Consider the following 24,538-nt stretch of genomic DNA (forward strand, 5'->3'; position numbering starts at 1 on the left):
GCTTATGTTTTATACCCCTTCTATTAATTTATAAAGTTCTACTATCTGAAGTCAGGCTTAAGGCTCACTTCCTCCATAAATGACAAGTAATATCTTTTCATGTGCATATTTTCCATTCATATGTCCTTAGTGAAATGTCTCAATGTCTTTTGCCCATTTTCAAATTGAATTGTCTTTTTGTTTGTTTTACTGTGGAGTTTTGAGTGTTCTTTATATCTTAAGATATGAGTCCTTTGTAAGATGTATGGTTTGCAAATATTTTCTCCCATCCTCTAGCTTGTCTTTTTATCCTCTTAACAGGCTCTTTCACATAGCAAAAGTTTTTCATTTTGATGAAGTCTAATATGCATCATGCTTTTGGTGTCAAGTCTAAGAAGTCATCACTAAGCCTTAGGTTGCCAGGATTTCTCCTATGTTATCATCTAAAAGTTCTATAGTTTTATGTTTTGCATTAAGGTCTATGACTCTTTTTGAGTTAATTTTTGCATAAGGTATGAGACTTAATTCAAAGTTCACTTTTTCTATGCATATTCAATTGCCCCAGTACCATTGGTTGAAAAGACTAACTTTTCAGAAATTGCTTTTTGCATCTTTGTCAAAAATCAGTTGGCTGTTCTTGTGTGGGGTTACTTCTGGCTTTTCTGTTTTGTTCCATTGATCTATGCGTCAATTGATTAATATAAATTTTATGTAATGTTTCTAAATATTTCCTACTATACACCCTAGGCACCTGCCCACTACAGTTCATTGCTGCTCTCAATCAGGGACTCTTAATTTTGTTCCTGGAATAAGTTTTTTGGTCTGTGGAGAAGATACAGAGAATCTTGAATATTATTCTGTTCTAATGGTACTGTGTGAATTTCCTTGTGAAAACATCTAATCTCTTTATTAAAAATTTTTTTTAATTATCAAGAAAAGGAAAATTTCGAGTCTATCTTCATGTCATTTCTTATTTGATGTTTATGTAATACAAATGGCCCACATTTCATTTCTCTTTAATGCCCAACTTTCAACAACATGAATCCCCTTTCCATTTGCCTGTAGAAATTCGATTCTTTCTCTCAGGTCTCTGAGAATACTCTCTCATGCTTACATGTCTCACCAGTGTATCCCAGATGGCTGTCACTTTAGCTGGCCATCTGGTCTTGACCTCTGCTTAGCTTTTCTGGAGGCCCCTCTCGCTGCCTTGAGATGGGTCTTCTGCCAGATGCTGCTGTATTTCTCTCTATACTGCTTTGCTTCAGATATGGACACAGATGTCCAGGCCAGTCCCTAAATTTCCCAACATAAAAGCTGGGACCAGGCTGCCTATTTAACAAGACTTTACTAAAAACTTGAGTGTAATGCAGAGGATTGTGGCATAAACAATTTGAAACACACATAAAAATGATTTCAGGGTCAGGCTCGAGGCCCTCCACAGGTCCCCTACCAGACGCTCTCTCACCAGTCCCTGGCCTGCCCTGAAGTTGTGAAGGCTCGCTGCTCTTACCCCAAGAGGGGTGCCCTTGGGCATCTCCCCTTCTATATCTCAAGCTGCCAAACTCCTTGAGGCTCCAGAAAAGAAACTCTTTATTGTATAGCACAGTTTAAGGCCCACCTCCAAGAATTCCTTTTTACTGGACCAAGTTAACATCTTGAAACAACCTTTTTTTTTTTTTTTAAGATTTAATTTTATTTATTTTTGGCTGCGTTGGGTCTTCGTTGCTGTGTGCACGCTTTCTCTAGTTGTGGTGAGCAGGGCTACTCTTCATTGCGGTGTGCAGGCTTCTCCTTGCGGTGGCTTCTCTTGTTGTGGAGCACGGGCTCTAGGCACGTGGGCTCAGTAGTTGTGGCACATGGGATCCAGAGCGCAGGCTCAGCAGCTGTGGCACACAGGCTTAGTTGCCCCACAGCATGTGGAATCTTCCCGGACCAGGGATTGAACCTGTGTCCCCTGCATTGGCAGGCGGACTCCTATCCACTGCATCGCCAGGGAAGTCCAAAACAACTTATTTTTATAAGGAGAACTTACTTCTTATTCAAAGGAGTTGGCCCTAGAGGTCCCACAAGATCTATAGTTTAGCATGTATAATAAGGAGTCTGACTCCACTGGTTAATGTTTGGCTGTATGTCCCCTTTAGCCTCATTCTTCCCTCTTCTTCTCATGTTCCACATCTGGGAAAATGATGGAGCAAGTCCAGATGCTCCCTCCTTCAGGATGGTAGGTGGTTCAAGCCATGCAAGCCTTTGCCTGTGCAGGGAAAGCCTCACTCCCGGCTCCATCCCCTAACCACAGCAAATACTCAAAACCAGTCTCATTTCTTGCTCTCTTGAGCCATTTTGGGCCTGCTTGGGAGGCCTGCCCTTCTCGCCTCAGAAAGCCTCCATTATGTAATAATAAATCTCTTCATACCCTCTTGGTATTCATGTGACACCATCAATCTTGACATTCAAACCAAATTTTGGATGCGGGTCCATCCTGCTGAGACTGATTTGGATATCTTGATAACATCAGAATATGTCTCAAAAACATATTAGAGAATAGCTTGAGTTAAGTTTTGGCACTTCTTGCTCTTTTGGCAGTCCAGCGCTCTTTAGCGTTCCTTCATAAACAAGAGGTAAAGATGAGACTTCATGTCTTGTTTTGTTTATGCAAGACACACAAACATTCCCAAGAAAACTTCAGAGCTCACAGTCTAAATTTGTATTTAGAAGGCACCAATCTTCCTAAAGGAAACGGCTGATGGGAATCAACTCTACCCACAAAGAAAATTTTTAATTTTTATATGGATCAGAAACCCTTTCTACTCTGGAATATCAACTTTACCTTTTTATAATCAAAAGTCCTATTAAAAGGTCCCTCCCCTCTCCAAAAAAAAAGAAAAGAAGTACAAAGTTAAATCAAATCTTGGCCAGCAAGGAAACAGAAAAATACCTTGAAGCTTTAAAACAGCAGGTCTTACTATGCCTCTGGATCTCCTCACCATCAGAGTAACATGTGGGAAAAAAACCACCTCCACCAAAACCTAACCCAAACACCTTCATCCCTCGACCTTTCATGAGTAGCTACAAAACTACCAAATTTAACCAAAAATGTTATTCTCTTCCATGAATTCACTCCTAATTTCCCACCCTGTGAGTTTCCTTAAAGGATTAATCCAGGCTTATTTAAAAAATAAATCTAGTTAAGATTGAATTTTTTCAAAGGTAATAGACATATAATTTAGGTATTCATTATATACAAGAATACAGAAATTCCAGAAACATAAATACTCTCCAACAAAGTTGTCCTGTATTAGGTACTGTACCTTGAGGTCTGTCTGCAGAACTTTACTTATTTAAGCTATTGCAGTGTCATTTCACTAGGAAAATTAATGCCCAAACTACTTAAGACATGAGGACATGGAGTTTGAGAGCTTTGCCCATGTTTGCCATTACCGAGATGCAGTAAATAGAAGTAGTAGCCACAGAGAAGAGAGAAGGGAGTCTCAACCACAAAGATGAACACTCAACTAAGAATCATTAACCATGTAAGGAAAGCAGCACCATGAAAGATATACAGCAAATAAACTTAAAAGTCAATACCTGAGCAAACAGACTTAATAGGATACATAAATATATTTTAAAATGTCATGATCATGATTAATATCTTCAGAGGGGTAAGAGAAGATATTATATCCGCAAAATGAGAAGGCCCTACTATTAAAAAGAACCTATTGGGGATTCTATAAATAAAAATACAAAAATTAAGTCACCAAGATAAATAAGTAAATAATGTATAAATTGTCAGTAGAAGATTGAGATGACGAAAGAACCAATTAGAAAGTGGGACTATTGAACATTATTAAGGGATTCTCCCAGACTATAAAACAAAAGAGTAAAGATTAAACATGAGAGAAAAATAGAGACATGGAAAATAGCTCCAGAAACTCCAATATCAACATGGTACATGTTGCAGAATAGCAGGTGTTACAGAAGAGGAGAACACAAAGAATCAAGGAGAGGAATTAATCAAAAGAATTATAGCAGAAAATTCTCCACCAAGACAGAAATCTTCAGATTGATAGTGTTCACCAGAGGCTGGGCAAATGACATATCATAGTAAAATTTTACATATCAAAGATAAAGAGAAAATCATAAAAGTTTTCAATGAATAGTGAAAACAAAACCAAATGAACAAAATATCGGGTTATCCATAAAGGAATGAGAATCAGGATGTTATGCCAAAGAAAACTATACCTCTTCCAGAGAACTAATTTTTTCCCCTGCAGTAAAAGAGTTATGAAATCTATCATATTATTTGCCTTTTTGCCCTGGATGACAGAAAACTGTAATGATTACGCGCTGGAGCCATGTTGCCCTAATATGCTAGAATATTTTAACTTTCTCTTTTATTTGTTTCTGGTTGTCAATTACTTTGTCTATTTTACTAAGCTTTTTTTATGTCTTAAAATTGTTTTTAATTGTGAAATACATAAAATTTACCATCTTAGCACTTTAAGTGTACAGTTCAGTTGTGTTAAGTACATTCACATTGTTGTGCAACCAATCTAAAGAATTCATTTCATCTTAAGAAACTGAAACTGTGTACCCATAAAAAACGAACTCCCTCCATTCCCTCTCCCCTCAGTCTCTAGTAACCACTGTTCTACTTTCTGTCCCTATGATTTTGACTACTCTAGGTACCTGACATACATAAATTCACACAGTATTTGTACTTTCCATGACTGACTTATTTTGCTTATCATAATGTCTTCAAGGTTCATGCATATTTTACTGTGTCAGAATTTCCTTGCTTTTTAAGGTTGAATAATATTCTATTATATGCATATACCACATTTTGTTTAACCATTCATCTTTCAAAAACTTTCATTGCTCCAACATTTTGGCTACTGTGAATAACTCTGCTATGAACCTGACTATACAACTCTCTCTCCAAGACCTTGCTTTCAGTTCTTTGGGGTATACACCCAGAATTTGGATGGCTGGATCATATGGAAATTCTGTTTAAAATTTTTGAGGAACTCTTATACTGTTTCCCATAGTGCTAAGCCATTTTAGATTCCTACCAACAGTGTACAACAGTTTCAATTTCACCACATCCTCACCAAAATTTTATATTTCTTTGCTAGTAACCATCCGATTGGTTATGAGATTGTATCTCTTTGTGGTTTTGAGTTATATTTCTAACAATTAGGGATGTTGAACATGTTTTCAGGTTCTTCTTGGCCATTTATATGTCTTCTTTGGAGAAATGTTAAATTGAATCTTGTGCCATTCTTTTATTTTTAACATCTTTATTGGAGTATAATTGCTTTACAATGTGTGTGTTAGTTTCTGCTTTATAACAAAGTGAATCAGTTATACATATACACATGTTCCCATATCTCTTCTCGACTGCGTCTCCCTTCCTCCCACATTCCCTATCCCACCCCTCCAGGTGGTCAAAAACCACCTAGCTGATCTCCCTGTGCTACGCGGCTGCTTCCCACAAGCTATCCACTTTATGATTGGTAGTGTATATATGTCCATGCCACTCTCTCACCTCGTCACAACCTACCCCTTTCCCTCCCGATATGCTCAAGTCCATGCTCTAGGAGGTCTGTGTTTTTATTCCCGTCTTACCCCTAGGTTCTTCATGACTTTTTTTTTTCTTAGATTCCATATATATGTGTTAGCATACGGTATTTGTTTTTCTCTTTCTGACTTACTTCGCTCTGTATGACAGACTCTGGTTCCATCCACCTCACCACAAATAACTCAATTTCGTTTCTTTTCATGGCTGAGTAATATTCCATTGTATATATTTGCCACAACTTCTTTATCCATTCATCTGTTGATGGACATTTAGGTTCCTTCCATGTCATGGCTATTGTAAATAGAGCTGCAGTGAACATTTTGGTGCATGACTCTTTTTGAATTATGGTTTTCTCAGGGAATATGCCCAATAGTGGGATTGCTGGGTCGTATGGTAGTTCTATTTGAGGTTTTTTAAGAAACCTCCATACTGTTCTCCATAGTAGCTGTATCAATTTACATTCCCACCAACAGTGCAAGAGTGTTCCCTTTTCTCCACACCTTCTCCAGAATTGTTCTTCGGTTTTTTGATGATTACCATTCTGACCGGTGTGAGATGATATCTCATTGTAGTTTGGATTTGCATTTCTCTGATGATTAATGATGTTGAGCATTCCTTCATGTGTTTGCTGGCAATCTGTATATCTTCTTTGGAGAAATGTCTATTTAGGTCTTCTGTCCATTTTTGGATAGGGTTGTTTTTTTGTTATTGAGCTGCATAAGCTGCTTATAAATTTTGGAGATTAATCCTTTGTCAGTTGCTTCATTTGAAAATATTTTCTTCCATTCTGAGGGTTGTCTTTTGGTCTTGTTTATGGTTTCCTTTGCTGTGCAAAAGCTTTTCAGTTTCATTAGGTCCCATCTGTTTTTTTTTTTTTATTTCCATTTCTCTAGGGGGTGGGTCAAAAAGGATCTTGCTGTGATTTATGTCATAGAACACTCTATGTTTTCCTCTAAGAGTTTGATAGTCTCTGGCCTTACATTTAGGTCTTTAATCCATTTTGAGCTTATTTTTGTGTATGGTGTTAGGGAGTGATCTAATCTCATACTTTTACATGTACCTGTCCAGTTTTCCCAGCACCACTTATTGAAGAGCCTGTCTTTTCTCCACGGTATATTCTTGCCTACTTTATCAAAGATAAGGTGACCATATGTGCATGGGTTTATCTCTGGGCTTTCTATCCTGTTCCATTGATCTATATTTCTGTTTTTGTGCCAGTACCATATTGTCTTGATTACTGTAGCTTTGTAGTATAGTCTGAAGTCAGGGAACCTGATTCGTCCAGCTCCATTTTTTGCTCTCAAGATTGCTTTGGCTATTCGGGTCTATTATGTTTCCATACAAATTGTGAAATCTTTTGTTCTAGTTCTGTGAAAAATGCCAGTGGTAGGGTAATAGGGATTGCATTGAATATGTAGATTGCTTTGGGCAGTAGAGTCATTTTCACAATGTTGATTCTTCCAATCCAAGAACATGGTATATCTCTCCATCTATTTGTATCGTCTTTAATTTCTTTCATCAGTGTCTTATAATTTTCTGCATACAGGTCTTTTTTCTCCTTAGATAGGTTTATTCCTAAATATTTTATTCTTTTTGTTGCAATGGTAAATGGGAGTGTTTTCTTAATTTCACTTGCAGATTTTTCATCATTAGTGTATAAGAATGCAAGAGATTTCTGTGCATTAATTTTGTTTCCTGCTACTTTACCAAATTCATTGATTAGCTCTAGTAGTTTTCTGGTAGCATCTTTAGGATTCTCTATGTATAGTATCATGTCATCTGCAAACACTGACAGCTTTATTTCTTCTTTTCTGATTTGGATTCCTTTTATTTCCTTTTCTTCTCTGATTGCTGCGGCTAGAATTTCCAAAACTATATTGAATAAGTGTGGTGAGGGTGGGCAACCTTGTCTTGTTCCTGATCTTAGTGGAAATGGTTTCAGTTTTGCACCATTGAGGACAATGTTGGCTGTGGGTTTATCATATATGGCCTTTATTATGTTGAGGAAAGTTCCATCTATGCCTACTTTCTGTGGGGTTTTTATCGTAAATGGGTATTGAGTTTTGTCGAAAGCTTTCTCTGCATCTATTGAGATAATCATATGGTTTTTCTCCTTCAATCTGTTAATATGGTGTATCACATTGATTGATTTGCATATATTGAAGAATCCTTGCATTCCTGGAATAAACCCCACTTCATCATGGTGTATGATCCTTTTAATGTGATTTTGGATTCTGTTTGCTAGTATTTTGTTGAGGATTTTTGCATCTATGTTGATCAGTGATATTGGCCTGTAGTTTTCTTTCTTTGTGACATCTTTGTCTGGTTTTGGTATCAGAGTGATGGTGGCCTCGTAGAATGAGTTTGGGAGTGTTCCTCTCTCTGCTATATTTTGGAAGAGTTTGAGAAGGATAGGTGTTAATTACCTCTTCTCTAAATGTTTGATAGAATTCGTCTGTGAAGCCATCTGGTCCTGGGCTTTTGTTTGTTGGAGGATTTTTAATCACAGTTTCAATTTCAGTGCTTGTGATTGGTCTGTTCATATTTTCTATTTCTTCCTGATTCAGTATTGGCAGGTTGTGCATTTCTAGCAATTTCTCCATTTCTTCCAGGTTGTCAATTTTATTGGCATAGAGTTGCTTGTAGTATTCTCTCATGATCTTTTGTATTTCTGCAGTGTCAGTTGTTACTTCTCCTTTTTCATTTCTAATTCTATTGATTTGAGTCTTCTCCCTTTTTTTCTTGATGAGTCTGGTTAATGGCTTAACAATTTTGTTTATCTTCTCAAAGAACCAGCTTTTAGTTTTATTGATCTTTGCTATCATTTCCATCATTTCTTTTTCATTTATTTCTGATCTGATCTTTATAATTTCTTTCCTTCTGCTAACTTTGGGGGTTTTTTTGTTCTTCTTTCTCTAATTGCTTTAGGTATATATTTAGGTTGTTTATTCGAGATGTTTCCTGTTTCTTAAGGTTGGATTGTGTTGCTATAAATTTCCCTCTTAGAACTGCTTTTGCTGCATCTCATAGGGTTTGGGTCATTGTGTCTCGATTGTCATTTGTTTCTAGGTATTTTTTGATTTCCTCTTTGATTCCTTCAGTGATCACTTCGTTATTAAGTAACGTATTGTTTAGCCTCCATGTGTGGACACTTAGGTTGCTTCCATGTCCTGGCTATTGTAAATACTGCTGCAGTGAATATTGTGGTACATGAATGTTTTTGAATTATGGTTTTCTCAGGGTATATGCCCAGTAGTGGGATTGCTGGGTCGTTTGGTAGTTCCTTTTTTTATTTTTAAAGGAACCTCCATACTGTTTTCTGTAGTGGCTCTATCAATTTACATTCCCACAAACAGTGCAAGGGGGTTCCCTTTTCTCCACATGCTCTCCAGCATTTATTGTTCGTAGATTTTTTGATGATGGCCATTCTGACTGATGTGAGGTGATAACTCATAGTAGTTTTGATTTGCATTTCTCTAATGATAGTAGTTTTGATTTGCATTTCTCTAATGATTAGTGATGTTGAGCATCCTTTCATGTGTCTGTTGGCAATCTGTATATCTTCTTTGAAGAAATGTCTATTTAGGTCTTCTGCCCATTTTTGGATTGGGTTATTTGTTTTTTTGATATTGAGCTGCATGAGCTGCTTGTAAATTTTGGAGATTAATCCTTTGTCAGTTGCTTCATTTACAAATATTTTCTCCCATTCTGAGGGTTGTCTTTTCCTCTTGTTTATGTTTTCCTTTGCTGTGCAAAAGCTTTGAAGTTTCATTAGGTCCCATCTGTTTATTTTTGTTTTTATTTCCATTTCTCTAGGAGGTGGGTCAAAAAGGATCTTGCTGTGATTTATGTCACAGAGTGTTCTGCCTATGTTTTCCTCTAGAAGTTTTATAGTCTCTGGCCTAACACTTAGGTCTTCAATCCATTTTGATTTTATTTTTGTGTATGGTGTTAGAGAGTGTTCTAATTTCATTCTTTTACATGTACCTGTCCAGTTTTCCCAACACCACTTATTGAAGAGCCTGTCTTTTCTCCATTGTATATTCTTGCCTCCTTTATCAAAGATAAGGTGACCATATGTGCATGGGTTTATCTCTGAGCTTTCTATCCTGTTCCATTGATCTATATTTCTGTTTTTGTGCCAGTACCATACTGTGTTGATTACTGTAGCTTTGTAATATAGTCTGAAGTCCGGGAGCCTGATTCCTCCAGCTCCATTTTTCTTTCTCACGATTGCTTTGGGGCTTCCCTGGTGGCACAGTGGTTGGGAGTCTGCCTGCTAATGCAGGGGACATGGGTTCGAGCCCTGGTCTGGGAAGATCCCACATGCCGTGGAGCAACTAGGCCCATGAGCCACAACTTCTGAGCCTGCGCGTGTGAAGCCTGTGCTCCGCAACAAGAGAGGCCACGATAGTGAGAGGCCCACGTGACATGATGAAGAGTGGCCCCCACTTGCCACATCTAGAGAAAGGCCTTGTACAGAAACCAAGATGCAACACAGCAAAAATAAATTAATTTATTAATAAACTCCTACCCCCAACATATAAAAAACAATAAATCTGAAGTCCCTGTCAAAATGAGCAACACTCTAAAAAAAAAAATTTGCTTTGGCTATTAGGGGTCTTTTGTGTTTCCATACAAATTGTGAAATTTTTTGTTCTAGTTTTGTGAAAAATGCAAGTGTTAGTTTGATAGGGATTGCATTCAATCCCTTTGGGTAGTATATGCTTTGGGTAGTATAGTCATTTTCACAATGTTGATTCTTCCAATCCAAGAACAGGGTATATCTCTCCACCTGTTTGTATCATCTTTAATTTCTTCATCATTGTCTTATAGTTTTCTGCCTATTGGTCTTTTGTCTCCTTAGGTAGGTTTGTTCCTAGGTATTTTATTCTTTATGTTGCAATGGTAAATGGGAGTGTTTCCTTAATTTCTCTTTCAGATTTTTCATCATTAGTGTATAAGAATACAAGAGATTTCTGTGCATTAATTTTGTATCCTGCTACTTTACTAAATTCATTGATTAGCTCTAGTAGTTTTCTGGTAGCATCTTTAGGATTCTCTATGTATACTGTCATGTTATCTGCAAACAGTGTCAGTTTTACTTCTTCTTTTCTGATTTAGATTCCTTTTATTTCTTTTTCTTCTCTAATTGCTGTGGCTAGAATTTCCAAAACTATGTTGAATAATAGTGGTGAGAGTGGGCAGTCTTGTGTTGTTCCTGATTCTAGTAGAAATGGTTTCAGTTTTTCACCATTGAGGATGATCTTGGCTGTGGGTTTGTCATATGTGGCCTTTATTATGTTGAGGAAAGTTTCCTCTATGCCCACTTTCTGGAGGGTTTTTATCATAAATGGTATTGAATTTTGTCAAAAGCTTTTTCTGAATTTATTGAGATGATCATATGGTTTTTCTCCTTCAATTTGTTAATGTGGTGTATCAAATTGATTGAATTGTGTATATTGAAGAATCCTTGCATTCCAGGGATAAAGCCCACTTGATCACAGTGTATGATCCTTTCAATGTGCTGTTAGATTCTGTTTAGTAGTATTTTGTTGAGGATTTTTGCATCTATATTCATCAGTGATATTGGCCTGTAGTTTTCTTTTTTTGTGACATCTTTGCATGGTTTTGGTGTGGGTGATAGTGACCTTGTAGAATGAGTTTGAGAGTGTTCCTCCCTCTGCTATATTTTGGAAGAGTTTGAGAAGGATAGCTGTTAGCTCTTCTCTAAAATTTGATAGAATTTGCCTGTGAAGCCATCTGGTCCTGGGCTTTTGTTTGTTGGAAGATTTTTAATCACAGTTTCAATTTCAGTGCTTGTGATTGGTTTGTTCATATTTTCTGTTTCTTCCTGATTCAGTCTTTGAAAACTCTGCTTTTCTAAGAATTTGTCCATTTCTTCCAGGTTGTCCATTTCATTGGCATAGAGTTGCTTGTAGTAATCTCTCATGATCCTTTATATTTCTGCAGTGTCAGTTGTTACTTCTCCTTTTTCATTTCTAATTCTTTTGAATTGAGTCTTCTCCCTTTTTTTCTTGATGAGTCTGGCTCATGGTTTATCAATTTAGTTTATCTTTTCAAAGAACCAGTTTTTAGTTTTATTGATCTTTGCTATCATTTCCTTCATTTCTGATCTGATCTTTATGATTTCTTTCCTTCTGCTAACTTTGGGTTTTTCTTGTTCTTCTTTGTCTAATTGCTTTTGGTGTAAGATTAGGTTGTTTACTTGAGATGTTTCATGTTTATTGAGGTAGGAATGTATTGCTATCAGCTTCCCTCTTAAATCTGCTTTTGCTGCATCCCATAGGTTTTCAGTCATCGTCTTTTCATTGTCATTTGTTTCCAGGTATTTTTTGATTTCCTCTGCTTTCTTCAGTGATGTCTTGGTTATTTAGTAGCGTATTGTTAGGCCTCCGTGTGTTTGTATTTTTTACCAGCTTTTTCCTGTAATTGATATCTAGTCTCATAGTGCTGTGGTCAGTAAAGATACTGGATATAATTTCAAATTCCTTAAATTTACTAAGGCTTGATTTGTGACCCAAGATATGGTCTATCCTGGAGAACGTTCCATTAGCACTTGAGAAGGAATTGTATTCTGTTGTTTTTGGATGGAATGTCCTATAAATATCTATTGAGTCCATCTTGTTAAATGTATCATTTAAAGCTTGTGTTTCCTTATTTATTTTCATTTTGGATGAACTGTCCATTGGTGAAAATGGGGTGTTAAAGTCCCCTACTAGTATTGCATTACTGTTGATTTCCCATTTTATAGCTGTTAGCATTTGCCTTAGGTATTGAGGAGCTCCTATGTTGGGTGCATAAATAGTTACAATTGTTATAACTTCTTCTTGGATTGATCCCTTGATCATTATGTGGTGTCCTTGTTTGTTTCTTGTAATAGTCTTTATTTTAAAGTCTATTTTGTCTGATATGAGAATTGCTACTCCAGCTTTCTTTTGATTTCCATTTGCATGGAATATCTTTTTCCATCTCCTCACTTTCAGTCCGTATGTGTCCCTAGGTGTGAAGTGGGTCTCTTGTAGACAGCATATATACAGGTCTTGTTTTTGTATCCATTCAGCCAATCTATGTCTTTTGGTGGGAGCATTTAATCCATTTACCTTTAAGGTAGTTATCGTTATGTATGTTCTTATTACCATTTTCTTAATCGTTTTGGGTTTGTTTTTGTAGGTCTTTTCCTTCTCTTGTGTTTCCTGCCTAGAGAATTTCCTTTAGCATTTGTTGTAAAGCTGGTTTAGTGGTGCTGAGTTCTCTTAGCTTTTCCTTGTCTGTAAAGGTTTTAATTTCTATGTCGAATCTGAATGAGATCCTTGCTGGGTAAAGTAATCTTGGTTGTAGATTTTTCCCTTTCATCACTTTAAATATGTCCTGCCACTCCCTTGTGGCTTGCAGAGTTTCTCCTGAAAGATCAGCTGTTAAACTTTTGGGGATTCCCTTGTATGTTATTTGCTGCTTTTCCCTTGCTGTTTTTAATATTTTTTCTCTGTATTAATTTTAGATTGTTTGATTAATATGTGTCTTGGCGTGTTTCTCCTTGGATTTATCCTGTATCGGACTCTGTGCTTCCTGGACCTGACTGATTATTTCCTTTCCCACATTAGGGAAGTTTTCAACTATAATCTCTTCAAATATTTTCTCAGTCCATTTCTTTTTCTCTTCTTCTTCTGGGACCCCTATAATTCGAATGGTGGTGTGTTTGATTTTCCAAGGGTCTCTGAGACAGTCCTGAATTCTAGTCATTCTTTATTCTGCTCTTCCATAGTTATTTCCACTATTTTATCTTCCAGGTCACTTATCCGTTCTTCTGCCTCAGTTATTCTGCTATTAATTCCTTCTAGCAGATTTTAAATTTCATTTATTGTGTTGTTCATCATTGTTTGTTTGCTCTTTAGTTCTTCTATGTCCTTGTTAAATGTTTCCTATATTTTCTCCATTCTATTTCCAAGATTTTGGATCATCTTCACTGCCATTATTCTCAATTCCTTTTCAGGTAGACTGCGTATTTCCTCTTCATTTGTTTGGTCTGGTGGGTTTTTACCTTTCTCCTTTATCTGCTGTGTATTTCTCTGTTTTCTCATTTTGCTTACCTTACTGTGTTTAGGGTCTCCTTTTTGCAGGCTGCAGGTTCATAATTCATGTTGTTTTTCGTGTCTGCCACCAGTGGGTAAGGTTGGTTCAGTGGGTTATATATGGTTCCTGGTTAAGGGCACTGGTGTTGTGTTCTGGTGGATGAGGCTGGATCTTGTCTTTCTAGTGGGCTGGATCGAGTCCGGGTGTGCGTTTTGGGGTGCCTGTGAACTTATTATGATTTTAGGCAGGCTCTCTGATAATGGATGGGGTTGTGTTCTTGTTTTGCTAGTTGTTTGGCATAGGGTATCCTGCACTGTAGCTTGCTGGTCGTTGAGTGGGGCTTGCTCTTACCGTTGAGATGGAGATCTCTTCATGAGCTTTTGCCATTTGATATTACATGGGCCTGGGAGGTCTCTCGTGCACCAATGTCCTGAACTCAGCTGTCCCACTTCGGAGGCTCTGTTCTGATAACCAGCCATGCACCAAGACCCTGTCAGCCACACAGCTCAGAAGAAAAGGGGGGGGGGGGGAAGATAAATAAAATAAAGTTATTAAAATAAAAAATATTATTAAAAAGTAATTTAAAAAGATAAAACAAGAAAGAAGACAGCAACCAAACCAAGAAACCAATCCACCAATGATAACAAGCACTGAAAACTATACTAAAAAACAAACAAACAAAAAAAACCTGACAAACAGAACCCTAGGACAAGTAGTAAAAGCAAAGCTGTACAGACAAAATCACACAATGAAGCATACACAAACACACTCAGAAAAAGAGAAAAAGGGAAAAATATATATATATATTAAAACGGAAGAGAGCAACGAAATCAAAAAACAAATCTAGCAGTGTTAATTAGCTCTAAATACTAAACTAAGATAAAACCAGAACAAAATTAGATGCAGAAAGCAAACCCCAAGTCTACAGTTGCTCCCAAAGTCCACTGCCTCAATTTTGGGATGATTCATTGTCTATTCAGGTTTTCCAGCAATGCAGCATACATCAAGTTGACTGTGGAGATTTAATCGCTGCTCTTGAGGCTGTTGGGAGAAATTTCCCTTTCTCTTCTTTGTTTGCACAGCTCCTGGTGTTCAGCTTTGGATTTGGCCCCAAATTTAAATTTTGGCCTCTGTGTGTATGTTGCCTGAGGGCATCTGTTCCCTGCCCAGACAGGAGATGGTTAAAGGAATGCCTGATTTGGGGGCTCTGGATTACTCAGGCCAGGGGGTGTAGGGAGTGGTATGGAATGCGGAGTGAGCCTGCAGTGGCAGAGGCCGGCATGATGTTGCAACAGCCTGAGGCGCGCCATGTGTTCTCCCAGGGAAGTTGTCCCCGGATCACAAGACCCTGGCAGTGACGGGCTGCACAGTCTCCAGGGAGGGGAAGTGTGGATAGTGACCTGTGATTGCACACAGGCTTCTTGGTGGCTGCAGCAGCAGACTTAGCGTCTCATGCCTGTCTCTGGTGTCCGTGCTGATAGCCCTGGCTCGCACCCATCTCTGGAGCTCATTTAGGCGGTGCTCTTAATCCCCTCTCCTCGCGCACCCCAATGGTCTCTTGCCTCTTAGGCAAGTCCAAACTTTTTCCCGGACTCCCTCCCTGCTAGCTGTGGCACACTAGCCCCCTTCAGCCTGTGTTCACACAGCCAACCCCAGTCCTCTCCCTGGGATCCAACCTCCGAAGCCTGAGCCTCTGCTCCCAGCGCCAGTGCTGGTCAGCAGTGATTCTCTGTGCAGGAATCTCTCTGCTTTGCCCTCTGTACCGCTGTTGCTGCACTCTCCTCCGTGGCTCTGAAGCTTCCCACCTGCACCCCCTGTCTCCACCAGTGAAGGGTCTTCCTAGTGTGTGGAAACTTTTCCTCCTTCACAGCTGCCTCCCAGAGGTGCAGGTCCATCCCTATTCTTTTGTCTCTGTTTTTTTCTTTTTTCTTTTGCTCTACCCAAGTAAGTGGGGATTTTCTTGCCTTTTGGGAAGTCTGAGGTCTTCTGCCAGCGTTCAGTAGGTGTTCTGTAGGAGTTGTTCCACTTGTAGATGTTTTTATTTATTTATTTGCAGTACACAGGCCTCTCACTGTTGTGGCCTCTCCCGTTGTGGAGCACAGGCTCCGGACGCACAGGCTCAGTGGCTACGGCTCATGGACCCAGCCGCTCCACGGCATGTGGGATCTTCCTGGACTAGGGCACGAACCCGTGTCCCCTGCATCGGCAGGTGGACTCTCAGACACTGCGCCACCAGGGAAGCCCTGTAGATGTATTTTTAATGTATTTGTGGGGAAGAAGGTGATCACCATGTCTTACTCCTCTGCCATCTTGAAGGTCCCCCTTCTATTTGAATTTTAGGATTGAATTTTCTATTTGTGCACAAATGTTATTGGGATTTTGATAGTGATTTTATTGAATGTATAGATCCCTTTGGATAGTATGACATATTTACAATATGTCTTCCAACTCATGAGTATGTCTTCCATTTATCAGTGTCTCCTGTAATTTCTTTCAGCAACATTTTGTAGTTTTTATTGTACAAGTATTTTGCCTGCTTGGTTAAATTTATTCCTAAGGATTTTATTCTTTTTAATACCATCATAAATAGAATTATTCTCTTAATTTCCTCTTTAAATTGTTCATTTTTGGTGCATAGACACACAACTGATTTTTGCATGTTGATTTTATATCCTGTGACTTTGCTAAATTCATTATTAGTTTTAACAAGTTTACGTGTGTGTATGTGTGTGTGTGCATGTGTGCATAATCTGTATGGTTTTCTACATATAAAATTATATTATTTGTGAACAGAGATAATTTCACTTCTATCTTTTCAATTTGGATGCTTTTAATTTCTTTTTCTTGCCTAATTGCTCTGGCTAAGACTTCCAGTTGAATGAAAGTGATAAAAGTAAACACTCTTTTCTTGTTTCAGATCTTAGAAGGGAAGCTCTCAGTCTTTCACCAATAAGTATGTTAGATGTGGGCTTTTCATATATGGTATTTATTATGTTACCTTTTATTCCTAGTTTGTTACACCTTTATATCCCAAAAGGTGTTAAATTTTGTCAAATGCTTTTTCTACATTAATTGAGATGATCATGTGTCCATCCCCCCTTTATTCTGTTAATGTGGTATATTAAGTTGATCAATATTTGTATGTTGAACCATTCTTGCATTCCAGGTATAAATCCCACTTGGTCATAGTGTATAAGGCTTAAAATTTTGCTGTTAAATTCTGTCTGCTGATATTTTCTTGAGGATTTTAGCAACACTATTCATAAGAGATATTGGTCTGCAACTTACTTTTCTCATAGTGTCTTTGTTAGGATTTGCTATCAATGTAATGCTGGCATCATAAAATAAGTGTGGAAGTGTTCACTCCTCTTCAAGTTTTAGGAAGAGTTTGGGGAGAATTTGTGTTAATTCTTCTTTAAATGTTTGGTAGATGTCACAAGTGAATTCTTCTGGGCCTGGGCTTTTCTTTGTTGGAAGTGTTTTGATTACTGATTCAATCTCCTAACTAGTTTTGAGTGTTCAGATTTTCTATTTCTTCATGATTCAGTCTTGGTAGGTTTTGTGTGTCTAAGAATTTGTCAATTTCACCTGGCATATCCAATTTGTTGGTGTACGTAATACTCTTATAATACTTTTTATTTCTGTAAAATTTATTGTAATATCCCTTCTTTCATTTACGATATTAGTTGAGTCCACAGTTCTGCAGTCTTCCTGCAGCTTTTATGTCCCAGTGTCCACCACTGCTTCCAGAGGCCTCCAACCTGACGTCCAAATTAAGCCACCATTCCCGCCTGTGCCCCAAGTAATATGAGGCAGAAAACAGAGCTCCAGGCATCCCCCAGACAAGCCAGAACATTGCAAGCAAGTTCCACTCTTTCCTTGCTGTCCCAAGGGAGGAACCAGGAATTGGTTACCTTCGTTCCAACCACACCTCAGTGCACTGGGGAGGAGGTGGGGCAAGAGTGAGCAGAAATGCCATGAAATTTCCTGCCCTTTGGAGTGTGACTTTTTCTTGGTTAGGCATTTGCTTGTTGCAACTTTTTAACTGATTTCTAGAATTCTTGCAAAGCTGCTTTGGTTTGTAAGTTGTTGTTTATTTGGTGTTTTTGTGGGAGATTGAGAATATAGAGCTTACTATCCGGCCATCTTACTGATGTCACTCTCCTGTATAAATATTGAATATTTTGAAAAAATAAGTACTCATATCTTTTGTGGAAACATGTCATAAATAAATTGAATAAATAAGGTTAAATTCACATCATTTAAGAGGGAAACAAATTATAGAATATTAATGTATTTGTGTTTCAGGTTGTTGAGTAGGAAAAACTAAGATTTTCTTGAGAGTCTAGTGTTCAGAGTAAGTGCAAAGGGGTGCCAAAAACAAACAAAATAACAGTAAATGTCAAGGTTTAAATAGCTATAGACCTGGAGGGGCCAGACATTTAAAAAGGACCTCCAAATAATCTTCAGTTAAATAGAAAGTAATAAAACTATTTAGTGACGGTGTTGTAACATCTGGAGATTACTTAATTGGTGCTCAAGAGGTTTTTTTTTTTTTTTTTGCAAAATAGGCTTTGCATCAGTTAGGAGTATGTTCATTTGCAAGAAAAAAATACTAACCATCAGTGGTTTAATAAATTTGGTTACTTTTTCTAACATAGGAAGCCTGGAGGTAGAAAGATTCAGGCTTTGGTTCAGCAGTTCAGTGATATCAGAATATGTGTTGACATTCTTCTAACCTTAAACTCATGGCTGCAAATAAGTTCCCACTGCCCCACATTCAAAGCAGGAAGAAGAGGAAAAGTTAGTGACAGTTATCAGACTCTATCAGGAATGCACATATTTCCCAGGAACACCTGGGAGACTTCAGGTTACAGCTCATTGGCCACAACATGGTCATATGGCCTTCTTTGCTACAGAGGACACTGAGAAAGTGAGTTCAGGCTGTGCTGTGAAAGATGGCAAGAGAGAAGGGGTGGGGGTGGGAAAGACTGTTCGGTAAGCAGAACCAGCAGTGTTTCCCCAGGGGCACTTAATAAGTAAAATCCCACTTGGTCCTCTGGTAAAGAAGCAAGACGTTCTATGTCTTTATTTTATCACAGACTTCCTTAATCTCCAGAGTACTCTTATAGAGAGATGCATTCACAAAGTATTCCTCAGTGTCTATTTTAAGATAAGATTTTGTAATTTGGAACAAAAGCATATATTACTTTTTTCCTCTACTAACAATTTTAATAATATTATGACCTTTTTATAGTCATAGTATTATTCAACCAACATTTATTAGGCATCATCTATGTGATAGTAATTATGGTAGATACTGATAATTCAGAGATGAATAAGATCCATAGCCTCAAGTAGTTCATAGTCCAGAAGTTAAAACACTTTGGTGTAGACAATTATATACATACAATTATAATTTACTTATAAAAAGAGCATTGATGATCATATATGGTAATATGTATATCCAGCTCTGGTGATTACATAGTCTGTGGACACTCTTTTTTTTTTTTTTTTTTTTTTTGCGGTACATGGGCCTCACTGTTGTGGCCTCTCCCGTTGCGGAGCACAGGCTCGGGACACGCAGGCTCAGCGGCCATGGCTCACGGGCCCAGCCGCTCTGCAGCACGTGGGATCCTCCCAGACCGGGGCACGAACCTGTGCCCCCTGCATCAGCAGGCAGACTCTCAACCACTGCTCCACCAGGGAAGCCCTGTGGACAATCTTTTGAGTTTGACAGTTCTGCTAAGAGATTCAGGGAGCTCGGTTTAGAGATAACTCAAATTTCTTTAAGCAAATGTCATTTTGCTTAAATCTTTGGCAAAATTTGTATTGTCTTTGTACAAAATTTGTACAATCTTTGTATTGTCCCTGAAGTCACTGAAGTCTGTAGGTCTTTAATAAGCTTACCCAACTTGATGATAATACAAAGGTTTGAATTTAGGTACCAATGCTATACTTGAAAACTAAGAATGTGATTGGTATTTAGCCTTCTATCTTAAAAGAATTGGTGAGTTACTATGCCTGGTTCACTTGATGTACCTGGGTTCTGAGTGAGAAAAAGAATACAAGTCAGAACTGCACCTGGCAGCCTGAGGCACTCCCGTTTAGGGCCACTGGGATCTGCAGCTCCCAAACAGACGGTATAGAATGGTTCCCCCTTCCCTTCTCTGCTTTCAGCAACTCACAACTGCCTGGAATCATGAGAAACTTTAAATCCTCTTCTTGGTGAGGAATCTTTTCCCCTTTGCCCCATTGGATTACATGAGATCAGGACATGGCATTAAAGCTTGCTGTCCTTTACCTATACTTTGTGACTCTGTGTCTCTGTAGAAAAGTCCTTCATTTAGAATAGAAGTCCATGAACTCCAGCTCATGGGACAAATACTGTAGTTGTATACCCTATGAGCTAAGAATAGTTTTGTATTTTTAAATAGTTGAAAAACTCAAAAGGAGGATTTTTTTGTGATATATGAAAATTATGTAAAATTCAAAATTCTGCATCCACAAATAAACTCATATTGAAACACAGCCACGTTCATTTTTTTATACATTGTCTATGGCTGCTTTTGAGGTACAATGGCAGAGCTGAAGAGCTGCAACAGAGACTGTATCATTTGCAAAGTATAAAATGTGTCAGATTTGGCCCTTGATAGGAAAATTTTGCCAACGTCTGAGTTAGAAGAAATATTTCCACCTCTGCATATAGAGAAGAAATCCATAATCACACTAGTTTACTTCACTAAGCAAATTGGGATTGTATATCACCTGTCAGTCTACCAGGTGTAGGGCACTGGCACTATGACACAGCACAGTGGTGATCAAACATTTTTAGCAGCAGAACTGTTTTTTTCTGGAATGGTCTCTAAGGTCCCTCAGGTGACCTCAAAGTTCTGTAACTCTATGTTTGCCTGAATCTCAGCCTCTTATCGTCTATGTGTCTATGCTCCTAGTTAGGGCTCTGTGTCATTGCTAAGAGGAGCTCTCCATCACCCAGAAGGTTCATTGTTCCCATCTTAGTAAATCATCCTACAAACCAAAAACCTCCATATCAACTGTGATCACCTTTTTTCTCCTTTATCCACACATTCAATCCACCACCAGGTTCTATCAGCACCATCTCCTAAATGTCTTGCTCAAGTGTCCTTATCTTTCCCTTTGCACTGCTACCTCCTTACCCAAGGTTACTAGCACCTGGACTCCTGGAAAATCCTCCCAATGATATCATTATTCACTCCCTCCCACCAGACCTGGAGAAAATCTGGTGCAAGATTACCTGGTTTCATATCCTTCAGTGTTTTCCCATTGACTGCCCCTTCAGCCCCATCTCTTACCTCTCTGTGCCTAGAACCCAACCCCACTGTTCTCCATGCAGCTCCTTTATTGAGTAGCGCTCTGTTCTACTTCAGGGCCTCCTGCTCTTCCTTGCCTTCTCATTCCCTTTGCCTAACTATTCCATTTTATCTTTTAGTTCTTGGTTTTCATTTATAAAGTGAAATACTGAGTACTTATTATGTTCCAGAAACTGTGTTAAGAACTCAGAGAATAGGTATGGAGAAGACACAAGTGTCCCACAGACCTTATAATCTAATAGGGGATACAGACATGAAGCAAATTATTCTCAAATAATGAATTAATTACTAGTGTGATAATGTTAGGGAGCTGAAATATAGGAAGATTCCAGAGAATAAAATGGGTATTGATCTAATCTTGGGGGCACAGAGAAACCTTTGTGGAAGTGATATTTAAGCTGAACCTCATAGGATGAGTAACAATTCCTGAGGTAAGAGAGATAAGAAAATTCCAAGCCAAGAGAAAAGCATGTACAACGGTCCTGAAGCTGAAAAGAATTAATAGAGGTCCAGTTCCAGAGCACAAAGAGTAAGAGAAACAATGACTTATAATAAGTTGAAAATAAAGGGAGGGCCCAGATCATTCAGGGTCTTTTAGGCCCTGATAGGCATTTTGGCCATTGAGGAATTTAGGCTTAAATATTCTTTCTCCAGAAACCTTCCTTCACTCTCCAATCTGGGTGAGGAACCCAACCCCATCCCCAGCTCTGACATCACACACATTGTTCCATAGTTTCTCTTCTTCTTTGCTGGTCCTATTGCCTTGTCTTGTTTTCCCTGCTAGTCCAAGAGCTCCATGAGGGTAAGAACCTTGTCTGTCTCCATCATCACTGTTTCCTCTGTCCCTAGCACAGTGCTTGGAATATAATAGGAGCTCAATATATACATGTTGAATGAATGACCCTCCTTCTTTTCTGTCACTGTGCCATATGGGCTCTCCTAGTGCTTCCCAGAAGTATGGAGGTTACCGGCTGTTCTGGTAGCAGCCCTATTTGTGGATCATTCTCCTTCATCATTGGGATTAGCCTCTCTCCTGCTCTCCTGATTTCCATACTCTTGTCTCTCCAGTCCATCCTCTTCACTACTACCCAAACTACTATCCTAGAGAAAAATTTGGACCACGTCTTTTTTAAATGCAAATTTTTTTATCCTCAAACACCTTCCATCACTCCTTAGTGCCCAGAGAATAAACTTTAAACTCCTTTGCTGCTGTCTTAGACCCTCCACGAATGGGCCCTACCCATCTTTCCAGTCTTATCTCTTCCTCATTTCACGTATACTGAGCTCCAATCATAGCAGACTTCCCACAGATCCTCAGATATGCTCCACTCTGATTATTGTCCCAACCAGGAATGCCCTTCTTTCCCTTCTCTGTCAATATTTAGCTCATCCTTTGCCCCCTATCTGAAGCCTAGCATTCTGTTCTTTTGGCTCTGTTTCTATAACCCAGTGGTTCTCAAAGTGTGGTCCTTGACCAGCAGAAAACTTGTTAGATATGGAAATTCTCAGGTCACACCACAGACTTACTGGAAAACTCTGAGGTTGGGGCAATCTGTGGTTAAACAAGCCTTCCAAGTGATTCTAATGTCCATTAACATTTGAGAGTCGCTGTCCTAAACATATTGCTCTATTTCTAGCTTAGAATTTTATTTTTTTTTATTTCATAGATAAGAAAATTGAGACTCAGAAAAGTTTGGTACCTTTGCCTAAAATTGCTCAGCTAGGAACAGAATTTTAACCCAGGGGATCAGACTCCATTTAGTTTAGAATTTTAGACCACATTAAGTTCTGGTTAGTTGTTTACTTGTCAGCATTCCTTACTAGAATAAGCAGCCAGAAGACAAGGACCAGATCTTATCTATTTTATCTCCACCACAATGAAATAAAATGGCAAAAAAATACTACTGTGCTGGGTAGTTGTAGAGTCCTTCTATTCCTAACACAATTTAGGGTTTCCTCCTCTGCAAATAAATTTATTTGGAAAGGAAGAGAAATTATATTACATTTTATTATATTATATTAATTATCACACATTACATTACAGTATGCTATATTACATACATATCTCACTAGAGCAATTTATTCACCTGTAACATTCTTGATGATGAATCCTGGACTTGAATTTCAAGAACCTGATAAGAAGAAATTGTTCTAAGGGGAGACTGTCTTGCCTAATTAGGATTTAAGATTTTCAGCAGTGCTTCTCAGACTTTAATGTGAATATGAATCACCTGGGGATCTTTTAAACTATAATTTCCTGATTTAGTAGGTCTGTGGAGAGGCCTGAGAGTCTGCATTTCTCACAAGTTCCCAGGTGATGCTGCCACTGCTGGTCTGAGTGGACCCCAGAGGAAATTTTACAAACTACCTTCTTGCAGACTGGCTTTGTAGCTTCTTCTGGCAAAGGGAGATTTAGTGTGTGGTACAACTTCTTTGTCGTATTTTTAATCAATCATGGGTCAAAGGCCCCAGCCAATGGTTCTCAACCATAGCTGCACTTTTGACTCACCTGGAGGTGCTTTTAAAAAAACACCAGTGCGTAGGCTCTACTCTCTGAGAGCCAGATGTAATGAACCACTGCCCTAGGCAATGAAGTAAAACAGATGCATAAATTGCTGCTTTGTTCTACACAGCAGATCTATGACAAGTCTGCCCTTGAGAAGTTTTTCTAACGGATAAGATGGTACAATGCATATTAAGAAGGACTTAACATTAAAATTATTCAAAGGAAAAGTAAAAGCCAAACCTTGCTTTTGCTGTAAAATGTGATCCACCACCTACTTCTTAAGGTGAAAACCCAACTGTAGGCCTGTTAATATGTGCCCGTTTCTCTGCAAGCACCCCTAAGGAAATTGTTATTTGGAAGACTAGAATTATTGCTTACTTGCCTGGATGACGAGGCAGGCCATCATTATTTGTGTAGCGTGGCACGTTTTCAGATATTCAGCTTTAGTGATTGGATTATTCTCCAATTCTTCATTCCCTCCCTTGTTACAGAATTACAAGACATCCATGCCCTTGCTTTGTGACTGTGCAGTGCCTCCCACAGGGGCAGGGAGAGCCTATTTCTTGTCTCATTGATGCCGGACTGGACCAGTGGAATGTCACAACACAGAGACTTTAAATGTTCTTGAGTGGTTTTGTTAGGCTTCTTGTACTGCTGTCATTCCACAAGAAGATCACACCTAGGATAGCAGAGGTTCTGATTGACCCCCAAAAGATCTGGGGTACAGCTCAGACATCTTCATTTATTAAATAGTACACACAGGGACAGGCAAGACCTAGCCACCTCTGTGTCCTTGGACATGTCATTGAAGCCCTCTGGGCCTCATTTTATTTATCTACGAAAGGAAGGGTTTAGATTAGGTGGTTTTTAAGGACTTTACCAGATATGAAATTCTGTGATACTGTTTTACATCCGTATAATAACATCTCCAAATGAAGAGAAAAAATGAGGTAAGTTTGGCCAAGTTATTCCTCACCACTTTCTTGGTAAGGCAATGTTTTTGCAAATGAAGAAACAGAGCCACAAAAG

Source organism: Phocoena phocoena, chromosome 11, assembly GCF_963924675.1.
Source record: "Phocoena phocoena chromosome 11, mPhoPho1.1, whole genome shotgun sequence".
NCBI lineage: Eukaryota > Metazoa > Chordata > Mammalia > Artiodactyla > Phocoenidae > Phocoena > Phocoena phocoena.